General features: G+C 34.8%; 1 protein-coding gene across 1 annotated transcript in view; it reads left to right on the forward strand.

Annotated features, from left to right (window-relative positions):
• LOC111054357 (polypeptide N-acetylgalactosaminyltransferase 2) overlaps positions 1-24,248 on the forward strand; it is a 313,295-nt gene that overhangs the window by 108,808 nt on the left and 180,239 nt on the right. The window lies entirely within an intron of this gene.

A 24,248-nucleotide genomic window follows, 5' to 3' on the forward strand; every position in this document is an offset into this window, starting at 1 on the left:
CCTTCATACGCCAATATAGAGTAGGCTATAGAATTATCATCATAAATCAGCTGACAAGTGATTACACAGATGTGTGAAGAAGCCAGTCTATTGCTGTATTTCCATAAGGTACTATATTGTTTCAATCAGGTACTTGTGAATGAGAATACTGCGTGAGGTCTACTATTCACAGAACTACTAGTATTTGATTAACATTGTTGTTGCTATCCTTGTCTATCATCCTTGTATCATCTTTGTATCATTTTCCTATAGTGAGGTCCACGTTATAATGGCAGTATTTCATTAGCACTGGTGTTGCTATCCTTGTATATCATTCGACAAAGCAGATAACGTCCGTCGATCCTTTCTTAGTATTTCATTAGCACTGGTGTTGCTATCCTTGTATATCATTCGACAAAGCAGATAACGTCCGTCGATCCTAACTTTACCATAGTCGTTTTTTAACAATCAATAACTAATTAACAAAATATCCAATCTCAATCATGAAAATTTATTATCCAATTATTGAGAAATATATATTTTTGTGATGAATGAAATATAATTCATTATTTAAAACTAGTATGAACAGTTAATATTAAGGTGTGTACAGGTTTATGCGCCAGAACACGCGCGTCTCACTTTTATCAGCTGATGCTACGATTATCTATATTATATATAAAAGCGAAATGGCACTCACTCACTGACTGACTGACTGACTGACTCACTCACTCACTTGCAGAACTAAAAATCTACCGGACCAAAAACGTTCAAATTTGGTAGGTATGTTCAGCTGGCCCTTTAGAGGCGCACTAAGAAATCTTTCGCAATATTTTAACTCTAAGGGTTTAATGTTCGTCTTTTAGCATGTATATTCTTCTTCTCCCAATCTCTTTATTATTATAATTGAAATTTCCATATCTCGCTTCGCTCGCCATATCCGTTTAGCCAGACGCTTAGTCTGGACCGACTGGATTGTCCTAACATATGATAAAAATGCCCAAATGAAAAATGCAGGCGAGCGAAGCGAGCCTGCTTACTCATTCTTGGACGATCCAGTCGGGGTCCAGGTGGCGGAGCCCCCTGGCTAGACGGATATGGCGAGCGAAGCGAGCCTGGCAGCTAGTTACATATGTACCTCAAATTGTCTTTCTTCTTTAGGGCTACTCTCGAATATAAATAAAAATATATATCTGAGTACCCTTTTTAAAATTATTTTGTCACGTCATGATTCGGCTATATAATGTCTTTATCAAGTGATAATAATTTTAAAAAGGGTACTCATATCTATATTTTTATTTATATGTATCTTATTATTTTTCTACAAAAATACAGAAATAATCATCTGATGAAAATCAGGATAGTAGTTCTCATCGAATTTCCATCTAGCTGTTTACCCTGTTGTCAATATTTGCAGTAGCAGAAGTCTTCAGGGTGATTTACAGCATTTAATTTGAATTTTCGTTTAATAGTATTATGCGTCACTTTTTGTATAGTCGAGATTTTTATTTAATAAGAAATACGCGTGTTCGTGGCGCTCAAGTCTGTACGCAGCTTCCTCCGGTATCAGCTATACTCTTTAGAAGGCAGGTAATCGGCATCGCCGTTCTCCTATCTTTCTACACTACCATTATAACTTAGACCTCACTAGAGGTCTATGTGGGGGGCTAGCGCCACTGGTTTTGGCCCCATAGAGTCTAATTGTTACGTGGATGGGATTGTTATCGGATTTGGTGACATGATAGAGCTAGTTAGTATTCAGTGCGTTGCCTGCACCGTCCAAGTTTAAGATGTGCTTACTGGCTGGGTTAAGGCTGGTGCACACTGCTGCACAACTCTTTAATGTGGCCAATGTTTCACAGTTAAGGTAAGTCATCAGGTTGTCCTGAACTGAATAAGATTTTCCTGAGGCATTTGTATATTAATAAATAAAAAATAAATAAAATAAAATAACCACATTAATTAATGCTTACAGTGGGTCTGGTGGGCCTACTATAGTGAGGTCCATGTTATAATGGCAGTGTACGATTGACAATACTGTTGCTGTCCTTTTCTATCACACAACAAAACAGATAGCATTGATCTCTCAAAACAGAGATCTCTCTCTAGCATTGCAATGTTGTCAGTTTGCCAGAATATTTTATTTTTACTTTTGACGGTACAAAAGACAATTCATTATCAGTCGCCATTTTTTTTTCTTCATTCTATCGAAATACTTGAATACACAAGTCGTATAATTGATTAAAATGTATTTTTCAAACAATGAAATAATTTTTAGACATTACCGTATGAGAAACACAAATTAAAATACCTGAAATGACATTTTAAAAGTTGATAACTGACCATCCTAGACTTGATCCATGCTTCAGTTAGCCTACACGTATAGGTTAGACCTACTCGTACCGATATAAATATTATTGAAAGGTTATTTCAGAATTATTTCCATTGAAATTACTTATTTCAAATATATAAATAATAAATACCGATATAAATATTATTGAAAGGTTATTTCAGAATTATTTCCATTGAAATTACTTATTTCAAATATGGTTTCTATTTTTCTATTATTTTTAAAATGAATTGGAATAGAATACCTACCAAATAGCTTAATTTATGTTGTTTTGAAATCAGATTGTTGTATCACAGCTTTTTAAATTAGCCGCCATTCCAGGTTTGAATAAAAATAAAAATCTGATCTCAATATGAAAGCAAATTTTTGAATCAAATTATGAAAAAAAATATTTTCTTGATTAATTTGACATCAAATTAATTCTTTTATCAAGGAAATGATAATTATTATCAGATTAAATTTAATGGGATGAATTGAGTAACAGCTGTGTACAGTCAGTGGCAAAATGGAGAGACTTGGCAACGTTTTTCTCCTATCTTCCTTTACTGCCATTATAACGTGGACCTTACTATAGAACTGCAGCCCTCGCCATGAATCTTCAGATTTTAATTCCTGTTTTGTTGGGTCTCTGAACCGTGATTGTGTGTGTTTTGATAATCCTTCGCTACAGATCTTCAAACTTAAATTCTTGTTTCTCTGAGTATCTCATCTGTGATTGTGTGTGGAGCTTATATATATTCTTTTACCACAGATCTTCACATTTAATTCTTGTTTCTTTGAGTCTCATCTGTGATTGTGTGTGGAGCTTATATGTATTTTTCCGCCATGAATCTTCATATTTTGATTATTATTTTGTTTGAACTCTTAACTACTGTGATTGTGTGAGAACTGGACGTAATGTATCAGCCAATTATTTCTCACATTGGTTAGCTATAGTATCAAGACCAAGCTGACGTAGACCGAGTAACTTAGTAATTCAAGAATTCCATAGTTTCTTTGGCTAATCGGTGGTCGTCTAGAATTCTCATTTCATAATTCGAATTGAGAACTCGATATTGACTCTGCTTTTTAACTCAGTTGCAGCAGAGTTAAATCATATTATCTGTATCTTATCTCTATGGTTGCAGGAATACAAATTATACAAATGAAACTTTACCAATATATTAAGCTGCGTTTACACCAAAGTTAATAACAAAATGCTATTAACTTAATCCTTATTAGATTGAACATATCTTATCATACAGATGATGAACATATGTGTTTGTCAAGTTCCGTTCAATCTAATAGAATCTATAAGGATTAAGTTATTAACATTTTGTTAATAACTTTGGTGTAAACCCAGCTTTATAGTTACAAAATTCTCAGGAAATAATTGGTTAAATGAAACGTCACCAATATATATTATAGTTACAGAACTCAAGTGTGGAACTCTTTAAACATACTCGAAATGAGTTTCAAATGGAAGATTCTATAAACATTTGTTTGAACTCGAATTTCGCAGTGAAGTATTTCCTTAGAATGGGAAGCCAACTTTCATTTATAGAATAGATGTATGATCTGGCTAGGAGAACGCAGAGGCATATAGTTAGTTCCACGTTATTATGGCAGTGGAGTAAGATAGGAAAACAACGTTGCCGATTCTCGGCCCAGTTGCTGCCTCCTATAGAGGATAGCTGATACCAGTATATCTGATGTAATAGATCTGACTGTTCATTCTTGTTTACAATTCTATTATTATTATTATTATTTTATTTAATGATACACAAAGTACAATTCATTAGAAAGATTGGGGAAAGACTAACAGGCACAGCCCAACTGTTCTTATAATAGCCTAATAATCAATTATTCAAAGATTTTCTAGATGAAATTTATTTATTTATTTCATTGTCAATTACAAATCATAATATAATAAATATAATATGATTGGGAGAAGACAACAAGTATAGCTCAAAACTGTCTTCTCCCAAATTTTTACAAATAAAAGTTTCAAAAAAGAATAAGGTTAAGATTTCACTTTCACTTCAAAAAGTCCAATTTCCACTTCAAAACTAATGACTAAACTAAAAATTTTGAATTTTGATTTTTAAAAACTGATTAAAAACAAAAATATTTCACTCAAATCTCTACAAATTGGATTTTTTAGAGTAATTTTGCAAAATTTTGAGCCAGAAAAGAAACACAACTTCACTATTAGCACAGCTGATATTATATTTTATTTGAGAAATAGTTATTTGTGCAACTAGTGCGCAAAGTGACAGTTTGCTGCACCGAAAGAAACGTTTACGCCCGAGCCGTAGGCGAGGGCGGAATGGTTTGTTGAGTGCAGCAGAGGAACTTGCGCACGTATTTCACATTAAGTTTTTCCTACAGTTACCATTGAATATGAAAGTGGGTAATTATGGGTAAAATTGCCTGAAATCCATCAAATAACTTAGTAGTGTTTGAATGGCGAGGCGGCTGTGTGGTGTGTGCTGTGGTGGCACTGTGCTGTTGCTGTCCTCGATATAATATATAATAGTAATAATTAGCGCGTTGTGCTTGGTTGCCCTCTGCTCACTATAGCAGCCACAGCAGTCACTGTTACCAACTTCATTTTGATTTTGCTGCACTGTTGCTCCATATAACCTACTAAGTATTTTGCGTTGCCATGTTGCAAATCTGGAGTGCAGAAAAATTTTTCCCGCACTAGAGCGGAAAAGTGATTCTTTGCGTTCTGTAATCAGTGCAGCAATGGCCACTTTTCAACGTAACTGTAGGAAAAATATATTTCTCAATGTTCTAATAATTCAATGTTCATGATTAGATTGAATATTTTAAAAAAATCAACTGAGTCACTGTCGATGTTGTAGAAACCGTTCCATAATGAATAAAAACACACATATATCATCAAATTCTACAGTTTTTTACTTTACTTGCCCTATTACCATAGGTAAGGAAAGTATTGCTTTCCGAAAAAAATTAAGGTACCCCAATTTCTAAATTTCTATACGTTTCAAGGTCCCCTGAGTCCAAAAAAGTGGTTTTTGGGTATTGGTCTGTATGTGTGTGTGTGTGTGTGTGTGGTGTGTGTGTGTGTGTGTGGTGTGGTGTGTGTGTGTGTGTGTGTGTGTGTGTGTGTGTGTGTGTGGTGTGTGTGTGTGTGTGTGTGTGTGTGTGTGTATGAGTGTATGTGCGTCTGTGTACACGATATCTCATCTCCCAATTAACGGAATGACTTGAAATTTGGAACTTAAAGTCCATCCACTATGAGGATCCGACACGAACAATTTCGATCAAATGCAATTCAAGATGGCGGCTAAAATGGCGAAAATGTTGTCAAAAACAGGGTTTTTCGTGATTTTCTCGAAAACGGCTCCAACGATTTTGATCAAATTCATACCTAAAATAGTCATCGATAAGCTCTATCAACTACCACAAGTCCCATATCTGTAAAAATTTCAGGAGCGCCGCCCCATCAATGCAAAGTTCGATTTTAGATTCCCAATTATCAGGCTTCAGATACAATTTAAACAAAAAAAAAATCAAGTGTAGTAGATTGAGCATGAAAATCTTTACAATTAATGTTCAGTACCATTTCACCTAAAATTGAAAATAAGCTTTAAATTCGAGAAAATGTGATTATTCAATTGCAAATCATTTTTGATTCTATTAAATCATTCACTATGAAGAGATAGCAGACCTCATGTGTGTCTCCAGCGTTAATGCCCTGTCACCAGCTGGCTCAAATCTTAAAATAGTAGACTTGAGATGCGCGGGAACACTATAGCGTCAGGTGATCAATTTTCATAACGGCAAGGAAAGTTGTGTGAGTGCGCCACACAAAGTTTTTTTTTTGTTTCAGGACCATGGTTTCGTGGCCACACAGGTCACATGGTCATCATATCATGGTCCTCTACCAAATAAAACTGTAGAATTTGACGATATATGTGTGTTTTTATTTCATTATTGAATATTTTTATTGATACATTATAGTTCTACATTGTTGAACCACGATCTGGCAACGTTGCGGAGCTAGAAAAGGATAGCACTATCAGCTTTGTCGAATGATAGACAAGGATAGCAACACAATGCTGATCATTATAACGTGGAGCTCACTATAGGAGGCCTGTTAGCATTGGCCGACCGGGATATTTGACCGAGTGGAAAATGATGTACAGTTTTCCCGCTGAGTTCTTCACATTGTTCGTTCGTCTTATGGGAAAAACATTTCGCTTTGTCTGAACTGTGAATAGAATCGGCCGTCCTTTTCGCGTGCTCAGGCTCACAGTCAAGGTGAAAGAACTGAGCCAACCAGCCGTCCGAAACCATTTCTACTCCGACATTAACTTTCTTCCGATCACGATCCGCAGCTCGCTAGGATTGTAGAAGAAATAATTTAAGAGAGAAGTAGTGCCATTGCCTGCAGTCATATCATCAACGGCACTCTTCTCTCTTTCAACGTGGCCTTTAGCTGCTCGCACTATCGGTTTCACTCTGCTTCTTCTCCATTCCTGACCTTCCGCTTTAATAATCGTTTGTTATTGAGGATCATCCAACATAACTTAATTTCTCATTTCTGGATTGGTCTCCCTAAAAAACATGATGACATCAAATAATATTAGAATTTTAACATGAGTATAATTTGTGGAATCAACGGAGAAGGGGACCTGGCAGAAGGAGAATTTTATGACTGGCGAATCTGAGGCTATGGTTTCACCAGTCATCTGCAGAGCTGTTCCGTAGCGCCGTCGACAAAATCAGGAAAGCCATTATGATCGCCAACATCCGAAACGGAGCAGGCACATGAAGAAGAAGAAGATAATTTGTGGATTTAAGTGAAATTTTTAATATTTTTGTGAGTGTGAAGAAAGATTTTTGTTTGGATTTGTATTTTGAAATTAATTAATCTGATAAATTCAAAATTATTGTAGTACATACATTTTTTGGACTCAAAATAGTGTGTGAATTGAATTATCATTTACATAACCTCTAGACTGTGTATTCCAAATTAAGGTTTGAAGCAGTTTTGGGCAAATGCCTGTTGTTTTTACCTGCATTTTCTATGAATAAATAAATAACCTCTGAACTGTTCATTTTAAATTAAGGTTGAAGACAGTTTTGGGCAAATGTCTGTGTGTTGTTTAAACTGGATTGTATCTATTGTATTCTAATTAATAAAAACAATATGAAAATCGTATAGTACCCTTTATTTTTTAAAAACTTTTAAATAGTTCAACAACTAATTTCGACCCTAACTTGAGTCATTTTCAATTTGAAATGACCTAAGTTAGGGTCGATTTCAATTTCAACAACTAGTTTCGACCCTAACTTAAGTCATTTTCAATTTGAAATGACCTAAGTTAGGGTCGATTTCAATTTCAACAACTACTTTCGACCCTAACTTAAGTCATTTTCAACTTGAAATGACCTAAGTTAGGGTCGATTTTAATTTTGAAATGACCCAAGTTAGGGTCGGAACTAGATGTTGAACTATTTTAAAGTTTTTAAAAAATGAAGGGTACTACAAGATTTTTATATTGTTATTATTAATTTCTTAAAAAGTAGTACATGTGAGTGAAGTGTTTCTATTGTATTCTATATATCAAGGGTACTAGTTATGCAAAGTTAGTAGACAGTGGCTACTAACGTTGCTAGTTATGCTCTATAAGTTAATTGATAGAATGAAATAAAAATAATTCAAGCGCCCTTCTGGAATGTTTTATTCATTCGGCACAAATATGCATAAATGGTTGAAACAAGTTGTGGTCAATAAATGAAACGTTTCAAAAGGGTACTTGAGAATTCTTATTTCAAGCTAACACCGTGGATGCAATTCTACAGGGGCTCGTTTTGGTTAAGGTAGATTCCCTGGATTTAATCGTAGATCTTCTACGAATAAAGCTCTATTGATTAATTGCTCTATTAATTAATTTAAAGCTCTATTAATTGTACATCTTCTACAATCCCAAGGTTTTAGACTACTACTGAATCAATGAATAAGTGCTTAGATAAATGGAATTGAAACGCTGGTTGAATGTCATAATTACTGGAAGATTACGAACAGACAATTATCTCACTATAGGACATCAGAGTTGCCGATTCTCCTGCCGAGTTACCACCGCCTTCTAATATTAGATAGCTGTGATTCAAGTTTTCTTTTTTGCGGAGGATGATGCCCACATGAAATCCAGGCTTGTGCGTGGGTAATGAGTCTGATGATGATGATGAAAGATGAATGAACCTACAGCCTCAGGTGGGTTTCGAACCACCGGAATTTTCAAACTCATAAACTGATTCTAGTAATTTTATCTGATGTGATATTAATTAATTATTTCTTATTCTAATTGATAATGTTCAACTTCATCTCAAATATATATTTTATTCCTATATATACGAATAACTATAATTATTCGTTTTATAACTATATTCACTCATGATTTAATAACGAAATTTCATAATTGATAACTATTTAGATGGTTCATTTCTTTATTTCTTCAACAACCGCTTTGGCAAAAGTGCGGAGAGGATAGATTTGTTTTGTCCAATGGCAGACAAAGATAGCAAACCAACGTTAATAAGTTGCTGATTTCATAATGTGTATCTCATTGCTAAATAGAGCTCATAGTAAAACCAGAGATGACAGAAATAATCCAAAAAATGGATTTGCTCCTAGGGATTTGGATTTCTCCTATTTAGTCAATAAACCAAATAACAGAAATATAGTTTTTTTACTCTATAGTAAAGCCGGGTCCATACTAAACAAATTTTTGACAAACATGTTTGTTGAAACAGTTTGGGAAAATTTTATTATGTTTGACAAACAATGTTTGCGCTTGACCAATGTGGACGCGTCACCAAACAAAATATTTTTACTCTATGGTAAAGCCGGGTCCATACTGAACAAATGTTTGACAAACATGTTTGTTGAAACAGTTTGGGCAAATTTTATTATGTTTGACAAACAATGTTTGCGCTTGACCAATGTGGACGCGTCACCAAACAAAATATTTTTCTCTATGGTAAAGCCGGGTCCATACTGAACAAATGTTTGACAAACATGTTTGTTGAAACAGTTTGGGCAAATTTTATTATGTTTGACAAACAATGTTTGCGCTTGACCAATGTGGACGCGTCACCAAACAAAATATTGTAAGTGGGGAGAACAGGTTTTCATGTTTTACAGCAACAAGTGAAAATGTTTGGAAAACAGTAATTTTTGTTTGACAAACAATGATTGTCCAAACTTTTTAAAATGTTTGTCCCTGAGCCCCTCAACAAACATGTTTGCCGAATATGTATGTCGAACATTTGTTCAGTGTGGACACGGCTTTAAACATACACTTATCTTCTATATTTTTTATGATCATATGTTGGTGAAACATGAATAGGATTACATATTCATGAAAGGTAATACCATAGAGAAACAATAGCATAAGTAGATATCCCATGGTATAGGGCGTTTATGTCGCAACTTTTACTGTTATCTCAAGCTGATAGTCCACGTAGTTGTTCTTTCCTGTAAAGCTTTATGACGCTGGCAGTCTCTCATATTGTGCCGTTCATACACTCTTACCCGGTCAAACAGTAAAAATCGACAATCGACAGTAATCGGCTTGGGATAACAGTAAAAGTTGCGACATAAATGCCCTATACCATGGGATATCTACTTACGCTATTGTTTCTCTATGGTCATACCAAATCTACTTTTCATTCGAGTAGAGTAACTTCATAGTAAAAATCAAATTTTGAAAGTACTGTAATTTCATTCCAATAAGTTGGAGTTGGCAAGTTGACGAGTTGGCGGTGAAATTGAAATCGCTAATGTATAAACAAGTAATGAGCCGTCAAAGCGTTGCTACCTCTGTAAACACTCACCTAGCCAATACACATTAATCACTAAACATTAGACACGTTAATCAATCATATCATAACCAGGCGTGAAGTTTTTGCTTCAGGCAACACAATGTCAAGTGATGAACTGTAAAGGCTGACTCTATTACAAATGTTAATACTGTGGATAGCATTGATTGAAGATAAAATAATAATCACTGATTTATTTATTTTTATTGATTTCCAAATCCGCTTGTGAAATAGCACAATCAATCATTGCACAGATATCGATAATCCTATTATATTAAGCGAGCAATTTCTTCTTTCTATATCTGATTATTTATTTATATTTATATCTGGTTATTTATGTTCAATGGATTTCGAAAACGGCTCTAACGATTTTCACGAAATTTTGAACATAGCAGGTTTATGATATAAAAATTCGATTGCACTAGGTCTCATCCTTGGGAAAACTCGCTGAACGACATTAAAAGGATAATTCATCCTTGGAAAACAGATGATAATTTCGTCGTCTCTCGATAACAGAAGATGCGTGTGCCTGTGTGGGAGAGAAACAGAATTATTTCCAGCTGTGTAATCATAATCAATCAGCGAGAAATTTTATCATGCTAGACAATATTTAATCGATTTGATCAACATAATCTGATTTGTTGACATGACATGATAACCCTCCTAAACTAGAGTATATCATAATTTTCAAAGTTGATCATTATCTGACAATTTCAAGTGATTAGTGAGTGTTATTTTGTTATTCAATTTGGTTTGTATATAATCCAAATTATATATATTTTTTTGTTTTCAAATGTTTGAGCGGAAAATTGAACCTGAATTCAAGTGTATGGAACATAACCTACTTTCTGGACTATTTATATTTTGTTTTCAAATGTTTGAACAGAAAATTGAACCTGAATTCAAGTGTATGGAACATAACCTACTTCCTGGACTATTCATAGTGTATCAATCAAAATTCGGGAAAGAAACAGTTTTGGGCTGTGCCTGTTAGTACTTCCCCAATCATTTTAAAGAATTGTGTTTTGTTTATCAAAAGTCAATAAATAATAACGAGCGAAGCTCGGTGCCCCAATATGAGATATTAATTATTGATCAAGTTTCCAACAAGTCATTTCATTTGCAATCATCTGCTATATAAATCCTAGATTTCAACTAGCCTTTAATTAAACCTTTCTTGAATTAGCATTTAAAAAGTTATAGACTAACTCATCTGGTTACGTATCCTCGCGTAGAATTATCGGCCAAAGGTGTTTTAGAATGTAAGTTAAGAAGAAAACATCAATTTTCATCAGCCTAGAGCTCTCCTTTCACCTTCTGCATTTAGTAACTGCATAACTGTCTGGTTGCAACACTCTTTGAATGGATCCCACTTCATGATCGTCTCTTCTTCGGTTCCTCTTGTTACGGGTATCATATTTTACTGCTAACAATTAAATTGTTACATAATATTATTGTGAAGTGCAATGAAAGTGGATTCTGGATTCATGATGGCTTGACCCAAGGATATTATATAGCAAAGGATCTATGTTCTATTTTGGGCTTGAGTTTGGAATTTCAAGTTACAACTATTTGTAATTAATTTAATTCAATTTGACTTTTTTTAAATTTAATAATGATTTGTGTGTGATGAATTATGTGTTTTGAATTGTAAATTGAAGAATTTTTAAGTGATACATAACCTAACTACATTTGGACTGTTGTATAAATTAGAATTGGAACCGTTTTGGGCGATTTAGCCTGTGGTACTTTTCTGTAAGTTGTGTAATTCTGAATGATTGAATAAATTGACCAGTGTGGGCTGTCATTCTAGACAACATCATACTTACATGATACCTGAAGATGAATAGATAGTAAACAGCACTTAATAATCAACTATGGCTGTCAACTTGAGTGTAAATGAGATGGAGAGTTGCTCAAGAAAGATGTGCAAGCTGTAAAGGTAGAGGACGTTTATGGGTGTTGCAATGAATGTATATTATGGTACCTATCAACTCGTATAAATGCAGTTTAGTACACGATATTTGAAAGGTATATTTAGGAAAGGTACCTTGAAAGGTATTTGAAAGGTATCACGATATTTGAGAGGTTGGTTACTTGTTTATTGATATTCATAGGCTTTTCAAATTCTAGGTAGAGGACTTTTATGGATGTTGCAAAGGATGTATATTAAGGTGCGTACAGATATACGCGCCGCGAACATGAGCAATTCACTTTTAATCAGCTGATGCCAAGTTTTTACTTTCCTTGCCCTATTACCATAGGTAAGGAAAGTATTGCTTTCCAAAAAAAATTAAGGTACCCTAATATCAAGTTTTCTATACGTTTCAAGGTCCCCTGAGTCCAAAAACATATTTTTGGGTGTTGGTATGTGTGTGTGTGTATGTGTGTATGTCTGTGAACACGATAACTTCATTACTAATTAACTGATTGACTTGAAATTTTAAACTTAAGGTCCTTATACCATGAGGATCCGACAATAAGAAATTCAATAAAATTGAATTCAAAATGGCGGATAATTACAAAAAAAACATGTTTTTCACGGTTTTCTCGAAAAGGGCTCTAACGATTTTCTTCAAATTTATACCATGGATAGCTATTTATAAGCCCTATCAACTAAAATGAGTCTCATTTCTAGGAAAATTTCAGGAGCTCCGTAATATTCTTGAGAAAAATGGCGGATAATGACTAAAAAGCCATGTTATTCTTGGTTTTCTCGAAAACGGCTTTAACGATTTTCTTCAAATTTATACCATGGATAGCTATTTATAAGCCCTATCAACTGACATGAGTCTCATTTCTGGGAAAATTGCAGGAGCTCCGTAATATTCTTGAGAAAAATGGCGGATAATTACTAAAAAACCATGTTTTTAACGATTTTCTCAAAAATAACTTGACCGATATTTTTTCAAATTCATACCCTGTATAGTTATTTATCAGCTCTATCAACTGGCATGAGTCTCCTTCCTGGGAAACTAATGGGGGTCCACCCCATCCTTGAGAAATGGACTCAGTAACCTCCTTCTCGTGCATGAGGTAGGTAGGTAGCGCAGTTCATAAAAAGAACACATAGTCGAGTTATTTCTTCTGTAGAACAGCTGTTTCGACAACTTTAAAAAAAATGAAGAATAAAAAATTCATCGAATTTCACAGTTTACACAAAGGAAAAAGTACTCTGAAAACAATTTTATATATAGGCTACACATATACAGAAGTCTGATCGTAGTTTCAAATATGAGCAAGGAAAGTTGTGTGAGTGCGCCACACCAGATTTTTTATATCTGTATCTTATCGTCTCTGTAAAAATACAGATATAGTCAGCTGATTAAAAGTGAATTGCTCATGTTCGCAACGTGTATATCTGAACGCACCTTTATAGTACCTGTGAACCCTTATGAATACCGTTTAGTCCACGATATATGAAGGGTAGTAGATACGACATCAAATTGTCTTTTTTTTCTTTAGGTATCTCTACTTTGAATATAAATGAAAATAGAAATCCAAGTACCTTTTTTAAAATTATTTAGTCACACCATGTTTCGGATATATTATGCCATTATCAAGTGATTTATCACTTGATCCAATCACTTGATAATAGCATCATGTAGCCGAAAAAATGTTGTGACTAAACAATTTTGAAAAGGGTACTTGAATTTTTCTATTTTCATTTATATGAAGAATATAGAATATAATAGAAAGATGATTTATTTGAACAAAGCAAATTCATAATAATGCAAAAACAGTTTATTTTCATTTATATGAAAGGTGGTAGGTTGGTTACTTGGTGATAGATATTTGAAGGCTTTTCAAATTCTTGCTGATACATTAATCACAGATTCAAGCCTAGATTTTGTTTATTTAGTCTTTGCATCAATGTTCCAATTCGAAAGTTTCACGTTGATCTCTATGTTCATTAATCATCCTTCAATAAATATTATTCATCTCACTATGTTTTTATTTCTAACTAGCAGGTAACCCGTGCTTCGCAAGGGTCTATTTTATAACTTGACAAACTGAAAACTTGACGTAATGAAATCTAGAAGAATTGAAAATAGGTCTATGAGAATCCTCGGTTGATTAAGAATTTATATGCAGCATTTCAAGTAAATCAGTCCAGTAGTTTCAGACGTGATGATGCGTCAAACATAATTTTCCTATCCTTTACACTTGTATACGTGTTTAAGCAAGTTCTTTCCTTTATTATAGTATAGAATATGATAGATAGATGGATGATATATCATCCATTAATGAAATTTAAACATTAATTCTGAAAAATCTAGAAGGAAAATTAAAATTTGGGCTTCCAGGTGCACGAGATAGATATTTTAGAATCTATGTGCAAAATTTGGAGATCTAAATCATTCCCGTTTTTCCGGTATGCAATCCACAAGATGACATGTTTTGATGCGAACAAACGAACACACGAACAAACACAACCCTACTCTCTCTTATTATATAGATTCCATGATATTATAATAATAATAATAATAAAAAATAAATTCGTATGGCTTTTGTTGGTGGGGAGTTCCTTGCGGGAATGTTCCACCGCCTGAATATATAATTTAAGCCGTCAATGGGCCTTACGACTGTCATACTTCAGCCGGGACCGACAGTTAACGTGCCCATCCGATAACACGGGAGTGATCTGTTTAAAAAACTTTTGGCTCTCAGTGGGGTTTGAACCCGGGATCTCTATGCTGCTACGCAAGCACTCTATCCACTAGACCACGGATCACTCCTAATAATAATGATATCGAGTGACCAGGCTGGCTCAGGTCTGGTGTCAGAGTTTATTATCCATGATAATCTATATATATAAAAGCGAAATGGCACTCACTCACTGACTGACTGACTGACTCACTCACTCACTCACTCACTCACTCACTCGCATAACTAAAAATCTACCGGACCAAAAATGTTCAAATTTGGTAGGTATGTTCAGTTGGCCCTTTAGAGGCGCACTAAGAAATCTTTTGGCAATATTTTAACTCTAAGGGTTGTTTTTAAGGGTTTAAAGTTCGTCTTTTAGCATGTATATTCTTCTTCTCCCAATCTCTTAATTATAATTAAAATTTCCATATCATATGTAACTATAGAACTATAATCTAGATAGAGTACCTCTTCGAAACAGTTGTTAACTGGCAACTAAATTAATAATTTTGTCAGGTTGGCATTAAGTTAAGTTGACTTTGTTAGGTTGGCACCAAGTTGAAGATTTAAATGCATTTATCGCGGAAAAATTGATTGGGCACTGCTACTTCAATCCTGGGAATATTATATAATTAGCCGTCAAGCTCGCTTCGCTCGCCATATCCGTTTAGCCAGATGTTTAGTCTGGACCCCCGACTGGATTGTCCTAACATATGATAAAAATGCTCAAATGAAAAATACAGGCGAGCGAAGCGAGCCTGCTGATCTCATTCTTGGACGATCCAGTCGGGGGTCCAGGGGGCGGAGCCGGATATGACGGATATGGCGAGCGAAGCGAGCCTGACGGCTAGTACTCATATTTTTATGATGTTTTAACATTAAGAACTTGAGCTGGATGCCCACTGTATCAGTGAACGTTTTCGGTACTTTGAAAATATAATTTTCATGTGTTCTAGTGAGACTGTGCATACTCGTTTTGTCGGACCGAATGTGAATAGCCCCATAAGAACTCATGGGATTGATATTTTCACTGTACCGGATACGTTCACTGATACTGAATCTAGCTTTATTTAGAGAGGTTGGATTGGGTGTCGGTAGCTATGTTGTACTTCTTATCTTTTTGAAAGCAGCTTTTAGGAAGACGTAAAAAATACGAAAAATTACTTGCAGTATTGTGGCTATTTTATCGGACCAGGTGAAAAATGAGCGTAAAGTATCCTTAACTTGTAGTAGGAAGTGGGTGTTAGGGGGGTGGATATTTTGCACTTTATTTGAAGAGTCCCAAGTTGATAAGAGAAGGGATTCCTTTCTATTTTTCACTTTTCCTTCCTTAAGGTTTAGTTAGCTACCAATTTCTTTAAAAAAGATTCATTGAGATCATATTTTTCAGAGAGGATTCACTTGGAACAAAGACTTGATTCCCATAAACCAGTGTCAGTAAATATGTTAACTATTGTGATGAAATTATCCCCATAAGTTCGAATGAGACTTTCCATACTCGTTCTGCCATGCTGAGTGGGATTAGTTCATTTAGAACTCACAGAAATTTTATTTCGCTGTAAGGCTAGTTACACACATAACGATTTTTGTTTGAACGATATTTTGCCGTCCTTATAAATTCTATTGGATTGAACAGATGATTTCAAACAGATAATGTTTGTCAAGTTTCGTTTAATCTGCATTGATTTCCTTTCATCTGAATACGACGGCAAAATGTCGAATATCGTACAAACAAAAACCAATGTGTGTTTGCAGGGCTGTACTAACATGTGAGAATCCAGCCTTGTAGGATTTGATTTCTTACATTAGTGCAAAGACATCACATTTAACAATTGACTGCGGTTTATTGTTTTCGTTTACATTGTTTGAAAAAACCAAAGGTCACACCCGGTTTTAAGAAATTTGCATCAAATTGCCAAAATTTTTCACATTATTGTTTTCTTGGTTCTTATTTTGTACTAAAAAGTAAATTTTATTATCATGGCGATTCTGTTGCTTAAGCCGCCATTTTGTCACACCGTTGAGGGGGAGGAGACTGTCTAGCTAGGCCAATGGCAGGCGTTCATGCCCTCGACCAATAGCAGTACTCGCCTACTAGTATAAATTCTGCTGCTCTTGTATTTAGTTTTAGTTTATCAGAGATTGACAATGGTGTAATAACCGAAACCGGTCTTTCTAATTTCAATAAATCAGTGGTTTTTTGACAATATCTTAGTCTTTTTCATTCAATATTGCCAAAATTTGTTGAAATCTCAGTTGTTCATTCTGGTGTAAACGTGGGTTTACGTCTCTCATTTCTAACTGAATAGCTCTATTTTACTTACTTATTTATTTATCATTCACAATCAACTCAAGGCCAAAGTACCAGACTACAGTCCAAAACTTCTTTTTATCCCAATTTCATAAAATAAATTGTCTAAATAAATGTTATGTGATACTTTTCAATTCTTCAGTGATTTCCACATTTGAAACAAAACACTACATACATAATCTTGTTTGTTTGTAATAACAATTTTAAATGTAAATATAACGATACCGTTTTCATTAAATTGTATAGTAATACTGCTAACGTTGATTATTATCAATTCCACCCACCAATATAATTATTAGATCTTTTCCCCACAATTACATATTTGGTTTTCTTTCCCACTATTATCAATATTAGCTCCTACTTTTATCTTTCTCTTTTAGATTACACAATATAGGGGACCGAGCTTCGCTCTGGAGTGTACAAAAGCATAAAAAATTTATTACGAAACAAGAAATTATAATAACATTCATACAGAAATGAATGAAAATGATCTATCTAATCACAGTAAATTGAGATTAATTCCTAGAGGTATGGAAAAATTTCCCTCACAAAGGCCAAGTTGCACAAAAGCCGTGTTAAATTTTAATCCTGATTAACTTCACGTGAACCAAATCAGAGAAGACCATTTCAAAAATATGGATCTACTGGAATTAATCAGGATTGAAAATAACACGGCTTTTTGCAACCGGCACTAAGTACCTGATTGAATGATTACAAAAGTTCAACAGCTGAGTCATAATTTTGACACAGTCCCACACACATGAACTCGCTCACTCACTTCCATCACCAACAGATGACGAAATAATTATTATCAGCTGTTTTTCCAAGGATGAATAATAATTATCCTTTTAATGTCCTTCAGCGAGTTTTCTCAGGGATGAGACCTAGTGCAATCGAATCTTTTTATTATAAACCTACTATGTTCTGAATTTCGTGAGAATCGTTAAGCCGTTTTCGAGATCCGGTGAAATACAAACATATAAACATATAGCTGTTCTTAGTGAGAATTTGTGTGTATTTTTGGCTTCAAAATTCATAAAATAACTTAATACAATGTGCAGTGATAATTAAGTGTAATATTTAACTATAATTTGGTGTTTTAATTTTTCTAAATTTAAAATTTGCATCTCATATTAATTTTTGGACGAAAGTTTACCTTGAACTTCTTACAGAACAAACATAACCTATTTTTGGACATGTAATCAAAATTTGGGAATGGAATAGTTTTGGGCCAAGCCTGTTGTTCCTTCCCAATCATATTTATATGATTTGTTATTGTATCCACGTATAAATAAATAATAAACAGAAGTTGCTCGTTTAATAGTATAGGATTTGGTGAATATTGTAGCTGGATGACAAAGCTTACCAAGTTTTTTGGAGAGTAGAATGATTCCAGATTGCAAACTACTCATCTAACCCATCCAATCATTAGTATGCATTTAGGAAAGCAATCTCAAAACTACACGAATCACTCTGTAATGGATGACAGATGAACAGTAATCTAGCCAGAAATCGTGGGAATAGCCATATGAACATTCTGTAGGAAATCGACGTCTATCATAAGGTTTTTACGTGTGGTTTTTGTTGCTGAAAAGCATTAAATTGCATGTGCTGTGCAAAGGAGTGAAAGTGGACTAACTGGTCGGGACCTGATCTCAGAACTCAGACTGAAGTTACGACCTAGCTACTCCACTGTTATCATGATCATGACCATTCTCTCACCTACTCATCTTCCCACTTTTATGTTCTCTTTCGTCCACCTTCTTTTAATCGTCCTCTTCTCTGTCCCTTCTCGGGAATCTGTAACTTGCGCCCAGCGGTCAGAATGTGTTTGGCCACTCACAGATTGAACGTAACAAAGTGAACGTCGTGACGTCATCACGAGTGATGCCATTTCGCTCTCACTAGCAGCCGACATTACGTTCCCCGACTGAAGGAGCGAAATTCAAATTCACTACAGTATCCTGAGGAAGCTTCAAGCAAAACACTACTAAAAGTAAATTCGTATGGTTTTTGTTGGTGGGGAGTCCCTTGCGGGAAGGTCCCACCTCCTGAATATCTAATTTGAGCCGTCAATGACTCTGACTGTCTGTCATACTTCAGCCGGGACCGACAATTTAACGTGCCCATCCGTTAAAACACTACTGTTTTATGGCAACATATTTGCCAAGTTGATGAGATACATATTTCTATCCTATAATTACATTCTAATTGATATTGAAAGATGGGCTAGAACCATGATTGTACGAACAATCATTCATTAAAATACAGTCATCTTGAATGAATAGTCTCTGTCAAATTGGTCCTAGCAGACACATCGTCTCAATCATTCATTCTAATGTTTTGACTTTTCATTTCTGAATTTTGTTCTAATGACAAAGACAATGTGAGTGATGGATGAAGATATATTTCTTGAATACTTAAAACCTTCAAACACTAATAACTTTGAACACCTTCGGGTTTGGCAGGACCCTCAATTGTTTGTATTGTGAATAAAAATATATTTTGATTTGATTTGATTTGACATCCGTCACTCAGCGTAGAAAACATATCAACACTGTTCATTTTCTCACTCATGGTGACAGCCTGAAAGAGTCAATATGTGCTAACTATCGAAAAGTTGATGGGCTGGTGTGGTTTTGACAAACCGGGGGATTCCCGGTCGTCAACCTTTTCAACATACTGTCAGAGCTGGAAATTCGATGTATTCTGTGATTCATTTAAAGTATTATGTCAACCTTCAAAATTCAAAATCTTTAAATATTATTCCTGGATCAAAAATCAAGTGAAGAAGCAGTGTGTGATATCATAACCTCAAACTTTGGACAACATTAACATTTATCAAAATTTTTGGAGAGAAATAGTACAGGCTCAGCCTATTTTTCCTTCAATGTCATAATTATATTATGATTGTAGTATTTTGCACAATGAAAAAATAAGAAATTCATGATTTCAAAATTCGTCACAAGTCGAGATAAATCAATGGAACACTTTTGGAGTCGAATAAGAAGGAATGGTCGTTATAAAGCAGAAGATGGTTGTCGGAAAGTTTATATACCGTTATCACTTCCAGAGAGAGAAAGAGAGAGAGAGGAGAGAGAGAGAGAGAGATTGATTGATTTAGTACTTTATTTATGTAGATTACAATATATACTGGCTTATACACTTATATACAATAGCTCACTATACAGCAAAATTATAGATGAATTTACATAATATAGACTAAGAAAATAATTATTGAACTGCATATGATATAAAAAAAGCAATTTGTGATAACTATAGATAATATTGTTATGCATCTACATAAATTGGCGGAGCTTTGGACATATCAATGTCCATTCTTCGGAAAGAATATTAAAAATATCCTTCCCACTGACTCTCTACCAGAGAGAGAATTGAATTGAATTGAATCGCTGCCTTTATTAAAAACTCAGGAGGGCGAAGCTAGGGCGCAGCCGGCCCTCTCTTACACTTAACCCTCCATACAATTTTAAGTTACAACTAAAACAACATCATAAACCATGAACTAAAGTAAAATAAAACAATAACTTAGAAAACAAATTAACAAGAAAAAAAAATAAATTTAATAAAAAAAAAGAGAAAACTTGAACTCCTTTCGAATTTAAGTACGTAAAAGGGGTTGTGCAAAAGGAAGAAGAGAAAAGTGAATACAGTAGAGAGAGAGAGAGTGAGAGAGAGATTGATTAATTGATTGATTATATGCCTTTATTAGGGCGGAATTAGGACTCCTGGTCCTCTCTGCCACAGAGAGAGAGAGAGAGAGAGAGAGTGAGAGAGAGAAATAATGTGACTGGCAGTGATGACGTCACGACGTAAACAGTGTACGTGTGTATCGGAGCCATGTATCACTTCCATTTGACCGCTGGGCGCTACTTGTGTATGTCCTTTTAATCGTCCTCTTTTCACCTTTCATTCTTTGTACGTCCTTCGGTTCTGTTCCATCCAATTAATTACACTGTGCTCCATCACCGGAGAAGAAGAACTGGGCGTACGACCTTGGTCCTTTCTCTTTTCACACTTCCTCTCACTCTCTCAATCTCTCACTCAGTCCTTTCTCTCATTATCTTACAGCTCTCTATTACGTCATACTTTTCACAAAAGCTGGCCACTGTATGCTCGAATTTCTCTGTGACCCGCTCCTGATTGGTGAGTGCACTACTGAAACTTTCAGCCCGCATTCTTCGGTGTTTGAAAGTAGTTCAAGTGTCATTTGAAAATGCAAGTTCAACTATTATGTCAATTCTGTACTGAGCTTGAACGGCTCTTTGTTCTATTGTCCGGGAAATTTTTGGATCCTTTGTCTTAGTGTGCATTCATTCTTTCGTGTTCCTGTATTTGATTAGTGAAACAATGTGATGTAGAATTATTCAAATTGTCTAAAGATGAACTGTAGATTTCCGAGTGGGAAATTTCAATTTTAATTATCATATTTTAAATATGAAATAAAATACGTTCTCTATAGCAAACATGTTGTATTGAACTCAATTATACACATTTATTTGTCGCTCAAATTACAGTAGTTATTTGTGCAACTAGTGCGCAAAGTGACAGTTTGCTGCACCGAAAGTTTACGCACGAGCCGTAGGCGAGGGCGGAATGGTTTCTTGAGTGCAGCAGAATAGAATAGAATAGAATAGAATAAGTTTTAATGTAACCGCTTCTGAGGTCTTCAGAAGCATTACCTCCGTCACAATGTACAGCAAATATCACACATACAATACATAATAATACAATACAATAATTGGAAATACCTATTCTAAAAGAACTACAATATCATGATATATTAATATCATGTCCAAACAAAAAAGATATTAATATATATAATATTCAAATATAAGATATTCTGGTCTTGAAATATAATGCAGTCACACAAATAAACGAACAAACAGAAATGAAAAGTAGCAGTAGATGATACAGTATTTACTAATGTAGGTACCTCAACATAATATTAATAATTTTACAAAGTCCTAGCCAGTTCATAGAACTCCTGGAAAGTGTAAATGGGGTTACTGATTAGGAATATCTTCAGCCTCTGCTTGAAAACTAGATTTGGCAAACCTCTAAATTGTTCAGAGAGCATATTAAAAAGCTTCACACCAATGAATAGAAATGTTTTTTGCGTGCTAGAATACTCGTAGCGGCTGGTGATCAAATTATTCCTGCCTCTAGTCTGATGCTCATGGGATACTCCCTGCTCAACAAAACCATTCAAATTCTCCCTCACATAGGTCAGACACTGAAGAACAAAAATAGAGGGAAATGTCAGTATTTCTAATTCTTTGAAGCTCTCTTTGCATTGAGCACGTTTTGGCAGACCACAAATAAGCCTGATTGCCTTTCTTTGAATACGAAATAGTTTTGAGCTATATGCCTTTGACCCCCACAGTACAGCACCATAAGACAGGTGTGACTGAATGTGAGCAAAGTAAACTACCTTTAGAACATCAACACTGACACAAGTCCTTAACTTTCTTAATATAAATATTCCTCTATTAAGCTTTCCAGCGGTTTTATCAATGTGCCTGGACCAACTCAAACAGTTGTCCAGAGTGAATCCAGAAATTTGCTTCCTTTTCCGCATCTACACCAGCAGTCTCCTATTATAAGTGAATCTCAAATCTTGACCTTGTTGGAGTTCACGCACAGCAAGTTTGAGTTGCACCACCTCTCAATTGGACTGAGTCACATCTTGTGCAGCAGCATTCAGGGAAGCCTCTGTTGGCGTGCTCAGAAACACACAAAGATCATCAGCAAAAAGATAACTCTTAGCTGGAGGGTCAACTATAGTTGGGAGGTCATTAATGTAGATAGGAATAGTATTGGACCTAATATTGACCCCTGAGGAACCCCATGAGAGACAGGCAAGTACTGAGATTCTGATCCATTGAATGCAACTTTCTGAAAACGATTGCTGAGATATGATTCAATCATCCTTATGGATCTGGACTGAAACCCATAGAATAAGAGTTATCTAGTAGGAGTTTGTGAGAAACCGTGTCAAAAGCTTTCGACAAATCAAATAACTTAGCCTGAGTGAAGCACTTATTCTCTAAGGAGTCCAAGCAATCCTTATAGAGATCCTCAGCAGCTCTAATTGTGTTTCTCCCCACTCTGTACCCAAACTGAGAGTTACTAAAAAGACCATTAATCTCAAAATAGTTTACTATTTGCATATTCAAAACACTTCAAGAACTTTGGACACAGTGGTGGTTATATTTATCGGCCTGAAGTTATTTAAGTCGGATTTGCAACCTTTTTTATGGACAGGTAAGACTTTACTCAATTTTAAAGTCTGTGGAAAAACACCATCAATAATTGAACTATTCACTAAATTTATCAAAGGATCTATAATATAATCACAACCACCATTTCAGCATTTTTGGACTTATATCATATACATCTGTGCTATTGCTGGCTTTCATTTTCCCAAGAACACGAATAACATCGTCTTTTCAATCAATTCAAATTCAAACTTAGAAGAGGGTTTACAGTAACCAGAATTTAAAAAATCAATTGGACTACTTGTTGAATTCCTACTTTCAACCTCAGCAACAACTTTACTAATATTTTTTATGAAGAATTCATTGAACTGGTCTGAACTTAATGGACTATTGTTTTTCACCAACAATGATTTACTAGACTGTTTTTAATTACATCCCATTGCCTTGCTTTTGTTCTTTGATTCAGAAATTATCTTGTCATTCTTATTTCTTCTGATAGTCTCTAGTTTGTCCCTAAACTCTTTTTTGTTTCTCTTATATTGTATTTTTATGTCATATTACCAGTAGCAAGGTAAGCGCTGTACAACAGATCACAGGTGTTCTTTATAGCGAGCAGTTCTAGATTGTAAACCTTACGGGTTTGGGAGCAGTTGATTTAATTTTAAGTATTTTCAATGGAAAAGCTGTATCTACTATTTTTTTCAATGTATCTAGAAAGAATGACGTTTTCAATTCTAAATTATTCTCTACATACAACTAGTCCAATTCATTTCAAATAAAATATTTTGGAAAACTGAAATGTTATTATCGTTTATGTGCCGTATTGTCTTCGTTTCATTATATTTCCTCTCGTCTTTTTAGTGGAGAGAGTATTCCTGAT

Source organism: Nilaparvata lugens, chromosome 5 (assembly GCF_014356525.2).
Source record: "Nilaparvata lugens isolate BPH chromosome 5, ASM1435652v1, whole genome shotgun sequence".
Classification (NCBI taxonomy): Eukaryota; Metazoa; Arthropoda; class Insecta; order Hemiptera; family Delphacidae; genus Nilaparvata; species Nilaparvata lugens.